At 42.0% G+C, this 16,171-nt stretch overlaps 1 long non-coding RNA gene across 3 annotated transcripts in view; it reads left to right on the forward strand.

Annotated features, from left to right (window-relative positions):
* LOC113905737 overlaps positions 1 to 16,171 on the forward strand; it is a 298,651-nt gene that overhangs the window by 203,810 nt on the left and 78,670 nt on the right. For all 3 annotated transcript variants that reach the window (XR_003514719.1, XR_003514721.1, XR_003514722.1), the window contains one exon: positions 1,054 to 1,115. This is a non-coding gene — a long non-coding RNA (uncharacterized LOC113905737). The remainder of the gene's footprint in view (positions 1 to 1,053; positions 1,116 to 16,171) is intronic.

Below are 16,171 nucleotides of genomic sequence, written 5' to 3' on the forward strand. Positions count from 1 at the left end.
CAAAATGTTTTTTTTTTTCCTTTCTATAACTTGGCGGGGGATGAGAAGTTCTCATTTGAGAAAGACAGGAAAACTTCTGGGTTTTCATTAGGAGTTTAGTATGAGAATACCTACGTGAAAATATATGCAGGATGCATATTTTTCAATGGGCGAAACTAAATCACTTGTCCTTGTCCACAAAGATCACGTTAGAGCAACTTAAACTAGGTTTTGCACAAAAGTTAGTGGCTAAGAGGGTATGCAAAGATAGAAATTAATTGCTAAGAGGAATCATGATTTTCTTTTTCCCCAAAGAACTTAAAATTCTGTTTAGCCTCCAAATTGGATAACCTAGGTACCCTTCTACCTTGGTACATCATTGTACAACGGAGACAGGATTCAGCAGGAATGAGTCTAACAGGTGAGAGGATCCTGGGAAAGTCTTTCCTCTTCCCCATCTCAAGACTTGTTTATATAGTGTATCTATTTTATATTACAAGTGAAACTTGATTTCACTTTTTTGACGATTTCTCACTGCCTAGTGGCCAGCTCACTTGTTCCTTTTGGCTGATTGCAGAAGGGCTGAAATCCCTCGAGAGAAGGAGGAAAAAAGGGAAAAGGGCAGAGACTCAATCCAGTTGCCTCCAGCTTTAGTCCACTTCATTTTAGGAGTCTATGACTCAGCCCTGAATTCTCCCCACCCCCAGGCACCTTCCATCAAATCACAGCCCCCAAATGGGTTGTTGAGCATTTTCTTTAGTGGTGCCATCTTGTTCTGAGATGACAGGGAATGCCGATTTTATTAGAGTTTTTTCAACAAAATTGTTTAATTGTTGGAGCCCCCTGGCAAGTGCTCAACGCTTCACAGCATTCTACCAACACCTCATCCTTCTAACTTTCCCTTTTTTTCTTAAAACCATACTAGTAGATTGATTTTTATTACCAGAAAAAGACAGTGTATGGAAATCACTCATCTGTAGAGTCCAAAGACACAAAATGTAAATCTTTTTTCTTTTTTTTGAATTCTTCCTTTTGTTTGGTTTAGAACAAGTCTTCCCTTTATTTCCCCTACAGACTTGTCTTTGGAAAAGACTCAGAAGAGCCCGTTAACTTGGCTTCCTCACTTTGCTCATCATGTGAGTACAATTTATATTTCTAACTATTATGCAAGTGTCATTAAGCAGCGTTTTCCCCAGGTTTCTATGGAAGAACTGCTTGCTTGATCTTTGCGACGTTGGCCCTCTTTTAGAATTAACCACGGAAAAACTTGATGACACTTCTGAGCTTCTTGTAAAATTTATCTTCAGGGTAATTTTATGGCGTGTGTTTCCCCCCTTGAAAGTTTTGAAGAGCTGGATTTCTGTCTCTTTGCAGCGCATTCTAGCAGCTGTGTCTCATTTGCTTTGCAAGGGCATTGGAAGGAATTGCTATTTTGGAAGCTCCTTAACATATGGGAGAATTGTACAAAGCGCTTTACAGTTTGCATAGTGCTTGCCCATTGTTTTACCCAGTCATTTCTCACAGAAGCCCAGGACATATTATTTACATTTCCAGAAAGAGAAATAGAGGTCCTGAATAAATAGCAGGAGCTTGGCAGGACAATTTATCTTACTGTGGAATTAATCAATAGATTAAATCTCTTCCTTCAGATCCTTTAATAACTGTGACCAGAAAGCCTCATGTTTTTAGACCAATGTACTCACTGTATATCTGAGGAATATGTGGTCCAGCTAGTTTTAGGTCTGTCCTAACAAAGAGCTGTCTTATTGATTGGACATTGGGAGCTGTGCTGTTTAATGCTTTCATTAAAAGTGATATAGTGGATGCTAAAAGCACTTCTTCCAGGGTCACACTGCCTGGGTTTAAATACAAGCTCCAACTTTTATCAGCTGTGTGATGTTGGATGAATCACCTGACCTTTCTCAGCCTCATTTTTCTTATCTGTAAAGTGGGAATATTAGTGGCTCCTTCTTGGGATTATTGTGAGGCTGGATTGATTGAATTCATGTAAAGCTCTAAGCATCACACCTAGCACACAGTCAGCCCTCAGTCAGTATTAGCTATTGCTGCTGCTGCTGCTAAGTCGCTTCAGTCGTGTCCGACTCTGTGCGACCCCATAGACGGCAGCCCACCAGGCTTCCCCGTCCCTGGGATTCTCCAGGCAAGAACACCGGAGTGGGTTGCCATTTTTACAATGTTACAATTCAAAAGCTGGCTACCTGGTCATTTTTTTCTAAGAGTCCTTTAAGTTGATTTGTTTCATGAAATTACACATATGACCCAGTCAGGACTGGAGATAGTTGGGGATATCAGGAGGTAGTTGGTGGGATACACACTACTATATAATATAATTAGATATTATACTAATATTTCCTCCCCTTTTCTTAAGATCATCATAATTTCTCAGTCTGTCTGTCATTCTCTTTAAAACACAAAGCTGCAATGCTGTTTCTCCCAAATAATATGGGATTTTTACAGAAGACCCTATTCGCTAGTACCCACTATTTCATCCTGGCACTTTTGGAATGGTAGCACACAGAAAGATGAAAGATGACACTGGTTTCCTTACAGTTCCAGGCGGAAGTAAGATATAGAGGAAATAGCAGGATTTGCCTAGTTGTGAATGTTCTCTTGTCAGAATGCAGAGACCAAGTCCCACATCTGCTTCTAGTTTGCTGGGCAAGCTGGACAGAGCACTCTGCTTCTCTGTGTCTCAGTTTCTGCAATTTGAAGAGGGGTTATAACATCCATAGGATGATCCACGAGTTTCCCACTTGCTGGGACCTTCCCATGGCAAGCGCCACGTCTCAGGAACTTCCTCAGCCCCAAGGAGACTGGGATGGTTGGTCACCCTGAACATCTTAGGGGGCTTACAATAAGGGCAGTGGGCATAAATGTGCTTTATCATTTCATGGACTAAGGAGTATAGGCAACCCAGTTCTTAACACCTAAGTTCCCAAAATAGTGCTAGGGGTTGTTGGAAGAAAAAAAATTGGTAATACAGTATATCATTTCTTAAGTAAGAATATACTTTAATTCCTGGTACATTTTTAAATAAACTGCTTAGAAATATATAATGTGACTGGCAAGTTCCACAAACGGATATGCCATTTTGCATCATTCTTACATGTTTAAATATATGTAATTGAAAGTATACAAAGGCATATTTATACAGAACAGCTAGGAAAATTACTTTGAAGTCATGACAAAAATAATTTGCATTGGAAAGACCTCCTTTGAAACGTTTTTACTGCCTGAAAAGTTCTGTTTTGCACCCAAGGCATATTTTTTAGAGGATTACCATTTGCAATAAATGGATTAGTGATTTGTCTTCAAAGGAAAACAAGATAGTCTGGGGAAGATGACATAACTGACCATCTATTTGCTATCCAAAAAAGAAATAAGACAACAAAGGATGATAGTCCATTAACTGGGGCAGCATCAGTGTTCAAAGATGTGCAAAAATATTAGGCAAAGTGCACACTCAGGAATTAGAGTAGTTTTCCTAAATGATTCAAATGATTCATTTAGATTTCTTTGAGTGGAACTTCAAAATGTACAAGTATGCATTTGCTTGGTAATTCAAACACTCTTATTTGTGTTTGACCTAGAGGCATCCAACCAGAATTTAAGCCAAAGTAAGATCTATAAGTGAGGCTTCTTATAGACATGAATAGCAAGATAAATAATACAATAATATGTATTAGTAAAAGCATAAAAACAAGTTCAGTCAAACTCAATTGCTTACATTAATAGAAAAAAGTAATATTTATCTTAGCAGTTAGACTCTTAAAACATAATGGCTTGTTTTCTGCTTGGCTTTTAAAATGGAACATGTAAGGAATTCCCTGGTGTTCCAGTGGTTAAGACTGCTTCCACTATACAGGGCACAGGTTCCGTCCCTGGTTGGGGAGCGAAGGTCCCTCATGCCTTGTGGCGTGGCCATAAAAAGTGAAAAAGCAAATAAATAAAATGAAACATATAAACCTCTAAGAAAATGTTAAGATACTTGAAGACCCTGAACATGTCACCAGGTTTTTCTTTATCTACCCCAGAGGGCCTATGGCAGTCTTGGGTACATGTCAGACGCTTAGTAAAATCTTGTTAACTTATATTGAGTGTTCTGTGTATTAATAATAATTCAAAATAACATAATGAAACTGGAGTGAAAAGGGCATGGTCTACTATTCCACATTCAACTTTTCCCCAAGGAATGAACTACTTTGCCTCTCAGACAGAAGCAAAGAACTCATTCAAAAGCAGAGCTGAAGGCTGATGGAGTTCTTGTTGTTTATATTTCCCTGGACAGAGGAGTAATTCTGTTGGCTTCAAAGGCCTTTTCTTCTACCTTCCATCACGACATGCTTACGCAGGAAGAAGCCTTCATCCTATTCCTACATTTTACAAATGGAAACCCAGAGGAGGGGAAATTTGCCCCCCAGGTCACAGATTCAAACCTTCCCAGATATTTGTTAATCCTAATTTAAGTTTTCCTAATTTCACCAAATCAAGCTGTCGGGAATTTTCTTGGCCCTTTAAATTTTTTATTTTATTTTTTATTTTGGCTATGCTGGGTCTTTGTTTCGGCGTGCAGGCTTTCTCTAGTTGCAGCTTGCAGGGGCTTCTCCTGTTGTGGAGAATGGGCTCCAGAGCGGGTAGGCTCAATAGTTGCCCTGTAAGGGCTTATGGAATGTAGAATGTGGAACACGGCATGTGAATCTTAGTTCCCTGACCAAGGATTGAGCCTGAGTCCCCTGCATTGGAAGGTGGATTCTCAACCACTGGACCACCAGGGAAGTCCCTGGGCCCCTTTTAAGTCCAGGAGTCTCCCCTGCTCCTTGTGCCCTGCCCTACCATTCATTGTTATTCCAATGCCAATACTCCTAGTCACTCTACTTCCGCTGTCACTTCCAGGGGCATTTTGTTAGCTTTCGGACAACACACTTGAACCTCCCCTTCGAGGTCTGAAACTGAAGGAATTTTCTAGATTACCCAAAGTGCTATATAAATTTAAGGGCCGCTCCTGCATTTCTTCTTAAGTCTGCACCCTTGGAAACAGTGATGCATAGCTCCAGGCTAATACGGATTACTTTCAGACTTCGATAATGCGAGTCAAGGCTCTGCTTTATGGTTAATTTAGCTGATGATGAGAGCAAGCTGAAACTTGTGAAGACAGACATAAGTTGGAACAAACCGAGGTCATAGCTTGAGCAGAACCTCCAAGAAGACAGATTGCCTATGGCTCTTAGAGCATCCTTCCCTCAACAGTAGTAAGGCAGACTGAAAGAAGAAAAATGGCAGTCTCCTTTGAGGGGCATATGAGGGCACAAAGGTTTTTTCAAAACTCAGCCCCACAGAGAGGAAATCTGCTTGATATTTATTCAGGCCTCTTTCTTTTAAATCTTGATTACCCTTGGCTCAGCTAGGTGCTAAAATTTATGCACCAGCGACAGGTGATTCTTATGTAAGGATGGAATCTCGGGTGTGATAAATTTGGTCTTGAGACATCTCAGCTCACTTGCTGCAGATGGCAGTGTCATGATGGCAGAGTTAGAGAGTGGTGTCCTGCCGGGCTGTGGGCTGTCTGTGAAATGGCTACTCAGTTCAGAACTGCCTGAGCCAATTCCTTGAGCCTCAAGGTCATGACCAAGGGGCTCAGCCCAACTGTATGGTTGACGTTCATTCTAGCAACATTCTTTCCTGCTCCCTTAGACACTCCTCTGACTCACTCCTACTCAAAAGTCCAGCAAGAATCAGCTAACCTGTGTTCTTTGTGAATATCTTTATAACATGAGGTCTATGTCATGGTTAACTGTTATTCAGGGTGAATTCTGTGTTTGTAAGGAATTGCTTATATGATACTATAGCATTTGTTGGTTTGGCCAAGGAGATATTTTTACTCACTACATCCCTATTGGGTCCTGCAACTCTTAGGGCACAGGTTCTTAGCCTTTGTTTTAAGGACTCTAGAAATCCTCCTAAAATGTGTATATGCACACTAATTGTAAACATACACATCTCTTTCTAGGGAGAGCAGTGTTCATAAAATTATTATAGAAGTCTGAGATCTAGCAAGTAGTAAGAGTCACTTTGTAGATGAAGGAAGCATCTCTTGTTTTCTTCTAACTGAATTTCCAACTTTGGATTTTAGATGGAACTTGGTCAGAGGTTAGAAACATCAGGCAAACTTTGGAGTCAGATAGCCTCGATTTTGGCTTAGACCCTGGCTATACGTTTCCTGACTCTGCGTGCTTGGAAATTCCACCTCTGTGTGCCTCACATCCTTGTTTACTCAATGGGGAAAATTTCACCTCCCTTGTTATGCTATTGTGGGACTTGAGGGAGGGATAAGTTCAATATAAATCTTGTGTTGTACCTGGCATTTGTTTACTCTTCAATCAACAGTGGCTAGCAGTGGTTACGGAGAAGGCAATGGCAACCCACTCCAGTACTCTTGCCTGGAAAATCCCATGGACGGAGGGGACGGGTAGGCTGCAGTCCATGGGGTTGATAAGAGTTGGACACGACTGAGCGACTTCACTTTCACTTTTCACTTTCACGTGTTGGAAAAGGAAGTAGCAACCCACTCCAGTGTTCTTGCCTGGAGAATCCCAGGGACGGGGGAGCCTGGTGGGCTGCCGTCTCTGGGGTCGCACAGAGTCGGACACGACTGAAGCAACTTAGCAGCAGCAGCAGCAGTGGTTAAGAGTCAAGTGGAATTCATATCTCTAGAGCACGGGGTGCGGTGCCCAATCCCATGTGTCTTCTACCTTGCTGCATTTTAAAAGGTATCTCCTGTGTTTGTCTAATTGCTGAGTCATTAGCTGCATTTCACAGTCCTGATAAGCATCAGCAGGATCTACGCACCACTCTTAAGAGATGTCACACTCCAATCCTCTAATCCACCTCTTATGGGCAAAAAAAGGCATTAGACCCCTGGAATCCCGTTTTACATTTGTTAGTATCTTTAGAAAAATCATGTTTTCTGAATTTTAACAATTCTCCAAAAGGGGTATATGATGTATATTTTAGCAGGGGACGTTTTTCCTTACCTTACATCATGTGCAATAACTTACTTCATCTCCTAACACATAGTAAGTACTGCTCAATGTTTGCTGAATGAATGAAGCAGAAAATCTTAACAAACAAAAAGCAAGAGATGTATGCATGAGAACATTAGTTCTTTCACTAGTCATTCTCTCATCCACCCTCATCTTCCCATTCTTTCTCTAAAGACCCCCACGAACATGACTCACCGTGGGAATTACGGGGAAAATGATTCTGTTTGAGGACACTTGCCATGCCAGGTGGTGCTAGTGGTAAAGAACCTGCCTGCCAGTACAGGAGCCATAAGAGACATGGGTTCGATCCCTGGGTCGGGAAGATCCCCTGGAGGAGGACATGGCAATGCACTCCAGTATTCTTGCCTGGAGAATCCCATGGACTGTGGAGCCTGGAGGGCTATGGTCTATAGGGTCACTAAGAGTCGGACAAGACTGAAGTGACTTAGCATACATGCGTATCGTCCTGGTATCAGGTGCTGCTTTCCTATTCGGGATCTGAGGCCAACAATATCTAGGCTCAGCATCTCTTTTTTAAAAAAATCGGTATTTCTATAACAAGCATAAAATCATCCTAATTGGGGAACCCTATTTTTTTTTATACTAGAGATTACAATTTTTTGATATTGATCAAAAAAAGTTTTTGAAAAGCAAATGCACAGAGTGAAAAAACTATGTTTATGTAAATATCATGAGAGCTAAACGTAATGCCCTGGAAGACGGCAGACTTCACTTTGTAAACATGAGATCTGTATCTCAACTATACCAATAAGTACTACTCAAGAATGTGTAAAAATTCTTTATGCATATATGCATTTTTGTTGGTCTAGCTCATTGCCTAGTTCACAGGAGTTACTTAATAAATATTTTTTGGATGGATTCATATTATATTTCTATTATAATATGTATGCTGCTGCTGCTGCTGCTAAATCGCTTCAGTCGTGTCCGACTCTGTGCAACCCCAGAGACGGCAGCCCACCAGGCCCCACCGTCCCTGGGATTCTCCAGGCAAGAACACTGGAGTGGGTTGCCATTTCCTCCTCCAATGCATGAAAGTGAAAAGTGAAAATGAAGTCACTCATTCGTGTCTGACTCTTCACGACCCCATGGACTGAAGCCTACCAGGCTCCTCCATCCATGGGATTTTCCAGGCAAGAGTACTGGAGTGGGGTGCCATTGCCTTCTCCGATAATATGTATAACTTATTTATTTTATATTTATATCTTTCCAATCCCAAAGAAAGGCAATGCCAAAGAATGTTCAAACTACCACACAACGGTACACATTTCACACACTAGCAAAGTAATGCTCAAAATTTTCCAAGCTAGGCTTTAACAGTACACGAACCAAGAACTTCCATATGTTCAGGCTGGATTTAGAAAAGGCAAAGGAATCAGAGATCAAATTGCCAACATCTGTTGGATCATAGAAAAAACAAGGGAATTCCGAAAAAGTCTACTTCTGTTTCATTGACTACACTAAAGCCTTTGACTCTGTGGATCACAACTAACTGGAAAATTCTTAGAGATGGGAATACCAGACCACCTTATCTGCTTCCTGAGAAATCTGTATGCAGGTCAATAAACAACAGTTAGAACTGGACATTGAACAAGAGACTGATTCCAAATTGGGAAAGGCATATGTCAATGCTGTATGTTGTTACCCTGCTTATTTAAGTTATATGTAGAGCACACAATGTGAAATGCCAGCTGTATGAAATATGAGCTGGAATCAAGATTGCCAGGAGAAATATCAATAACCTCAGATATGCAGATGACATCACCCTTACGGCAGAAGGTGAAGAAGAACTAAAGAGCCTCTAGATGAAAGTGAAAGAAAAGAGTGAAAAAGTAGGCCTAAGACTCAACATTCAAAAAACTAAGATCATGCCATCTGGTCCCATCACTTCGTGGAAAATAGATGGGAAAACAGTGGAAACAATGACAGACTTTATTTTTCTGGACTCCAAAATTACTGTGGATGGTGCCTGCAGCCATGAAATTAAAAGACACTTACTTGCTCCTTGGAAGAAAAGCTATGACCAACCTAGACAACATATTAAAAAGCAGAGATATTACTTTGCCAACAAAGATCCATCTAGTCAAAGCTATGGTTTTTCCAGTAGTCATGTATGGATGTGAGAGTTGTATCATAAAGAAAACTGAGCATCAAAGAATTGATGCTTTTGAACTGTGTTATTGGAGAAGACTCTTGAGAGTCCCTTGGACTGCAAGGAGATCAAACCAGTCCATCCTAAAGGAATTCAGTCCTGAATATACATTGGAAGAACTGATGCTGAATCTCCAATACTTTGGCCACTTGATGTGAAGAACTGACTCATTGGAAAAGACCCTAATGCTGGGAAAGATTGAAGGCAGGAGGAGAGGGGGACAACAGAGAATAAGATGGCTGGATGGCATTATCGACTCGATGGACATGAGTTTGAGCAAGCTCTGGGAGCTGGTGATGGACAGGGAGGCCTGGTGTGCTGCAGTCCATGACTGAATGACTGAACTTAACTGAGTAAAGAGAAGGCAATAGTTTCCATATAATATCTTTATGGACGTTTATTTCTGTAGCCCAGCTGACTGATAAACCATTAAAAGAAAGTGTCTTCTGCACCTCTTTTCTATGACAGATAGAAATTTTAGAGAAGATGGGTGTGAGGCTGTTGAGTGAGTGTGAGTTGCCATTTAGTGTGTTAGCAGTGAGTTTTGCTGTTACACCCATTCAGAAGGAGCTTTCTGCAGTCTTGTGGGTGTGTTCCCTTTCCCCTTTCTCTCAGTCTTACCTTTCATAAGAGAACCAACCAGTAGCATCAGAATGGCACTGGCCTGCCTGACTGAGGGCTCATACCATGTAAGTGCAGCAGCACATTCAGCAACAAGTCTCTGGAGCATCCCGTCCCAGGGGGCAGACTCACCTGGGAAGTTTGGGGAAAGGTGGGCATGTGGCCAGAAGAGCTCCCTCCAGTCTCCAGTTTTCCCATGAGGCATACTCACGTCTGTGGCATTGGCATCCAGAAGCCAGTGGTGGGAGAAGCATAGAAACTGGGAGGCCAAGAGAGTAAAAAGTAATGAAATATAAAGAAATTATCCCTCAAGTGAACCGTGTCTTTCTTTCTTCTTTCTTTGATTGCTACCCTAAGCCCTGTCTTCACCTTTGATAGTCAGTACCGTATCTCAAGTGTGTTTTCCCATTTCACCACCGACGCTGCTCTTTAATCCTCATCAAGGGCCTACCAGGTGGTGCAGTGGTAAAGAATCTGCCTCCTGCCAATGCAGAAAATGCGGAGATGTGAGTTCCATCCCTGGGTCAGAAAGATCCCCTGGAGGAAGAAATGGCAGTCTGCTCCAGCATTCTTGCCTGGAAAATTTCATGGACAGAGGAGCCTGGTGGACTGCAGTCCATGAGGTTGCAAAGAGTCAGACCCAGCTGAGCATACATGCCATGTGTTGTCTGCATGTGTGTGTGTCTTACAAAACATCTAAGCAAACAAGGCATTGGTCCTTGCCTTATATTTCTATTAGGGGATGAGAAAAAGTAATCAGCATTTGTTGGGCACCTATAAGAGCTAAGGAATTGTATGTACTCGTCAATTCAATGAGTTTTAGATGAAGAAAAATGAGTATGAGGAACTAACTTATTCAGAGCTGCCACCTAAGTGGTGAGACGGGATTTGAAACCCTTGGCTCTTGGGACTTCCCTCGTGGTCCAGTCGTTAAGAATCTGCCCTGCCAGCACAGGGGATGAGGGTTCCATCCTTGGTTGAGAAGCTAAGATCCCACATGCTAAGGGAGAACTAAGCCCGCAGGCCACAGTGAAGACCCAGCACAGGCAAAATTTTAAAAAGAAGAAGAAAAAGGAAAGAAAAGAAACCTTGGCTGTCAAACCTCTGTGGTTCTCCACGGAACTCCTTAGAACAGATAGAAAATCCCAGGAAATTGAGTGCAAAGACTTGCTTGGTGATAAAGAGCACTCAACTTGGAGATTTACCATTTTACTTCCTTGAATTCCTTCTCTATACAGACCCACACAGAGCTTCACTCATTTGTATACCCACCTATGTGAGTGTAAGTCCCCTTCCTATTCATACGACAGCAAAGGTTCCATCTCCAGATGTGGAGATCAGGGTCTGTGACTGCACTTCCAGTGTTAGGCAGGCCAAGATGGTCGTGGGAGGTGATTAAGTAGACGGGGAATGGCTTGATAGTGTCAACTGTGTGACCACATACCAGAGCACTTTGGTTTCCCTCTTAACCCATGTTGATGTTTGGAGTCATTGCACTTGAGTTTGAATTTACTCTAACTCAATATTATTACCCATTTCTGGGCTCCTTATTCAAGTAGCTTCATTAAATGTTGAAGTACCTATGCTCCCACCCTGCTAATGTCTCAAATTCCTTCCTCCTCATCCTCTCTCCCTGACACTCTTCTTCCACTGAGTTTGGCTTCCTGGTGCAGAATAGCACATGAATGCCAGGTGTAAGCTAATAGATATCTCTGGGAAAATCAGGAGAAACAAAAGCTTACCACTTCCCAGTACTTGTTAAAACATCCCCAAACAGCTCATGTGCTAGTGCCAAGGTCAAGGAGGTCAGCCCACACTTGAGCTCAGGCATTTGAGTCTGTCAAAAGAGTCAGTCAAATGGGAATGTTGGGGCTTCTTGGCTGGACGCATGTCCACATTACTGTATATAAAGATGTCTGTTTGCTATACCAGGGTTTGCCATCATGCTAAGCCATCAGTTTAAAGAGTGCCTAACGTCCGGAACCCATTTGTCTTTACATGAAGTTCTTGTTTCAGGGCAAGATGAATTTTGTTGTCTGGTCTTTGGTCTCCTGTTTCCTGGCCTCTCCCTGATCACCCCTACCTCCTTCACGCCTCCTCTGCACCTCTCCTTGCCCGTTGGCAACACAAACAGACATGCAACCCCTGGTATGCCATCCATCTTCACCTCTAGAGTGGACGTTCCATCTAGACCTGTTTTGCCACTTAAATATAATTCATGTGCAAGTCACTGGTGCCAAGTACATGGCTGGCACAAACCAGACATTCAGTAAATGTTTGTTGAACGAATGTAAGATAGAATGAATAGACAGGTTAGTTTATTTTGCTGTGTGTTTGGCTTTACTGAATCATTTGGGTTTTTTTCCTTTTCAGTATCATTCACTCTTACTCCCTCTCTGCCTTCCTCAGTCAATATTTATTGAGAGTCTTTGATGTGTCAGGCACTGGGCTGTATGTCAGCACAAGTGAGACATGGTCCCTACTTCCTTGGAAGGTCCAGAGTGGGTTGTACTGATTATGTTGGTTCTGAGTCAGGCAGCCATACTTAATGAATCACCAGCCACTGAGAGCAGAGTCTTGAAGTGGCTGTTTGGGGGAGGATGCAGAAGAGGAGAACTTTATTCTGATCTTAAGACTCTTACAGCTCATGGGGTAGTGAACAAAGACATGAAATATATAGGATAATATATGCCTAGTTAATAGCAGATGATGGAGTCCAGGAGAAATGGCTAGGATATCTCATAGAGGTAAAGCAATGAATTTTTCTCCCTGTTACAGATCTCCTTGATACCTTTAGCCAGTATGTAATTTACATAACAGATATTTTTTCTGTACTTCTGTGTGCTCGATGCTATGCCAGGGTTGGGCACATGGCAATGCAAAGTGTGAAACTTGCTTCTAGGAAGGTGCAGTCAGAAGACAAGTGTCTGACTCATATCTGAAAATGAAATTAAGGGTGAATGAGAAGAAAAGTAGAGGTGAGGAAAAATGGATGGGGATGGGAAGAAAGCAATCAAATCTAAGGGTTTCTTCTCCTTCCCCTTTTGGGGTCCAAAGATGGGAGCTTTGAACTCAGGAATTTTAACTTTCTCCCTGAGAAATGTTTTCAGGAAGGAGCTTGATACATTCGAGATGATAGAATGTGAATTAAAAAAATAGAAATGTGAAAAATGTCTAACTCCAGCAGTCTGAATTATTGGAGACTAGCTCATTTCCAGGTGACTTAACTCTGACCTAAGATTTCCAGAGAATTTTCACATTTAGCCATCTCTCCTATCCATACACTATCAACCATTTAAACACAATTTTAAGTCTGTTTCTGTTACAATGGCTGGGAACATTAGATCTTGTGTTCATTTAGTGCATATTTATTTGGTGTCTGGGCTTCCCAGGTGGCGCTAGTGATAAAGAACAGTCAACACGCTCTCAGGCTCCTATGAGGAAGGCAAGAGAGACTCAAAGGACAGTTGGCCTCTGCGCTGTCACTTGAGGAAAAGTGGTTTCTTTTAAACATTGACCTCACGCTTGATGTGCCTTGGACATGGGTAGGCACTTTACATGTATTATTTCATTCAGTTCTCCCAATAACTTTATGGACTAAATCTTATTAACCTCATTTTACAGGCAAGGCTCTGGGGCTCTGAGTAACTCAGACAATAGCCCTCATAAAGAGGGCAGAGAACACAGACGGGTTTCCCAGGTGGCGTAGTGCAATGAACCTGCCTGCCAGTGCAGGAGACCCAAGAGACACAGGCTTGATCTCTGGGTCAGGAAGATTCCCTGGAGGAGGGCATGGCAACCCACTCCAGTATTCTTGCTTGGAGAATCCCATGGACGGAGGAGCCTGGTGGGCTACAATCCCTGGGGTCACAAAGAGTCAGACATGACTGAAGCGACTTAGGATGCATGTAGGCAGAAAGCTTACATCCAGGTTCACTGACTTCCAACATTGCCTTCAGCAAAACTGTTTCCAGAATGTCCTTTTTAAGACTTAGAACAATTTCTTGATGACTCAGAGAAGCTCTTCTCTCTCTGAAGACTGAGGAGGGGTTAATTTGGTCTTGGATTTTGTCTTCTACAGACCTTTGGGGTTTCTTGGAGGATGCTATCACTTGCCATATCTTGGCCTGCTATCCACAGAACATGCTAGAGGGTCCCTCTTCAACTCAGCCATCTGTGCTCTTGGCTTTCAATTTCCATGAAAATGACTGGACACATTCCTCTTCTTCCATCCATACCCAGGGCTAGAGAGATATTCTCTTGGCTCTCTTCAGTAATATTTCCTAACATTGTCTTTAGCATCTGTTCCAGGGTCTTTATACCAGCTTCCCTTTCTTGTGTGTGTGTTTTTATATGTGTTTGTTATATTAATTCTTACAGTAATTGCATTATGTTAATATATTACAGTTCTAACACGAATATATTAAGATTCAGAAATTGTAAATTTTGATCATTAAGAACCAATGCTGAGAGACTGTCCTTGCCAGTTTGTTTTAGTAATTAAAGAATATAAGGTACAAGAATGAATAATATAAGCAGCTTCTGAATTTGAAAGTATCCATATGCCAGTCTGGGGACCCAAAGGCAGCTCACACCAGGTCTGAAGAGTCCATCTTATATGGCTGATGGACAGGACTGCCTCAAGGCAGGGAATTGGATCATTCATGGTCATAGAATTCTACAACTTCAAGAAGACTTTGCCATGCAACCTCTGCACTGTACAGAAGGAAAGGAAAGGTTAGTGGTTGAGTTCTGGAAAGGTTAGTGGTTTGCCCAAAGTCAAAAAGGAAGGCGTGATAGGATTTGAAGCAGTTATTCTCAGACTTTATTATTTTTTTTATCTATACATAAAAAGGAAATTGTTACAATACAGATTCCTGAATCACAATCTCAGGGAATCTGATTCAGATCAAGGGTGGGGCCCAGAAATCTGTATGATTAATAAGCCTGATGGGTGATTTGGCAGCTGGTGGTCCTGAGACCACACTTTAAGAAACATGACTCTGGAATCTAGGCCTTATGACTCTCAGGCCAATTTCTTCCCCAAGCAGTAGGCTGCCTTCCCACATTAAAAAAAAAAAAGTCCAAATAAGACATGAGACTGTTGGTGACTCACATTAGGGCTCTTCTTTCCTGACTCAACAGTTAATTCCTGAAAGCATCACTCATTGAGTAGTTTTCTTTCACTCAATCCATCAGCCCCTCTGATGTGCCAGGTGCTAGAGTTGTAAAGATTAAAACACAGCTCCACCTGCAAGGAAACCATCTATAGCAGAAGTCATAGCTACTATTTCCGTTGTTTATTCATGCTTCGTAGAAGTTAGCTCATTCCTTACCTTTAGGTAAGCCTGTTCATAATAAGAAACTTGAGTTGGGAGTTGTTCATATGCATATATAGAATCATGCATATTCTCTGAAACTTGTTCTTTCCCCTTGATATGTCTTTCAGGTATTTCTCTTTATTCTTTATATATACTAATCTTTATAGTAGCTACAGTATTGACATACCATCATATATTTAACCATTCCTATATTGATGGATACTGAATTGTTTCTATTGCCTCCTGTTACAAATAGTGTCACAATAGACTCTAAACTAAGTCGTGTTATCCCTATCTTACAGATGAGGGAAGTTGGGTAACTTGTCCAAGGTCTCACAATGGCAGAATTAGGATTCAAACTGAGGCTTGTATGTCTCAAAGACCACAGAGTTACTTTCTTTTCACTATTACACCTTTTAATGATTATGGAACAATGGTGTGAGTGCTGGACGAGGTGGTACTATGCTGCTGCTGCTGCTAAGTCGCTTCAGTCGTGTCCGACTCTGTGCGACCCCATAGATGGCAGCCCACCAGGTCCCACCGTCCCTGGGATTCTCCAGGCAAGAACACTGGAGTGGGTTGCCATTTCCTCCTCCAATGCATGACAGTGAAAAGTGAAAGTGAAGTCGCCCAGTTGTGTCCGACTCTTAGTGACCCCATGGACTGCAGCCTACCAGGCTCCTCCATCCATGGGATTTTCCAGGCAGGAGTACTGGAGTGGGTTGCCGTTGGCCTTCTCTGAGGTGGTACTATAGGGCTCCTAAAACCTAGCTACTGATAGAGCCTCGGGGTCATCTGGGGAATAACGTTTGAGCAGAATTTAAGAGTCTTCTGGGCAGAGGGCGAAAAGCCAGTCTAGAAGGAGGTACAGGTTTATTGCAAACCAGTCAGTCATATGTATTGATCATCTACTAAAGGAAACCTACAATACACACTGTATGGAGATGCACCAAAAAAAGTCACGGTATTTGCGCACTGGAATCTTGCAGCATGATTATGTGAATGTGCTTGAGAAAAAT

This window comes from Bos indicus x Bos taurus, chromosome 15 (genome assembly GCF_003369695.1).
Source record: "Bos indicus x Bos taurus breed Angus x Brahman F1 hybrid chromosome 15, Bos_hybrid_MaternalHap_v2.0, whole genome shotgun sequence".
Lineage (NCBI taxonomy): Eukaryota > Metazoa > Chordata > Mammalia > Artiodactyla > Bovidae > Bos > Bos indicus x Bos taurus.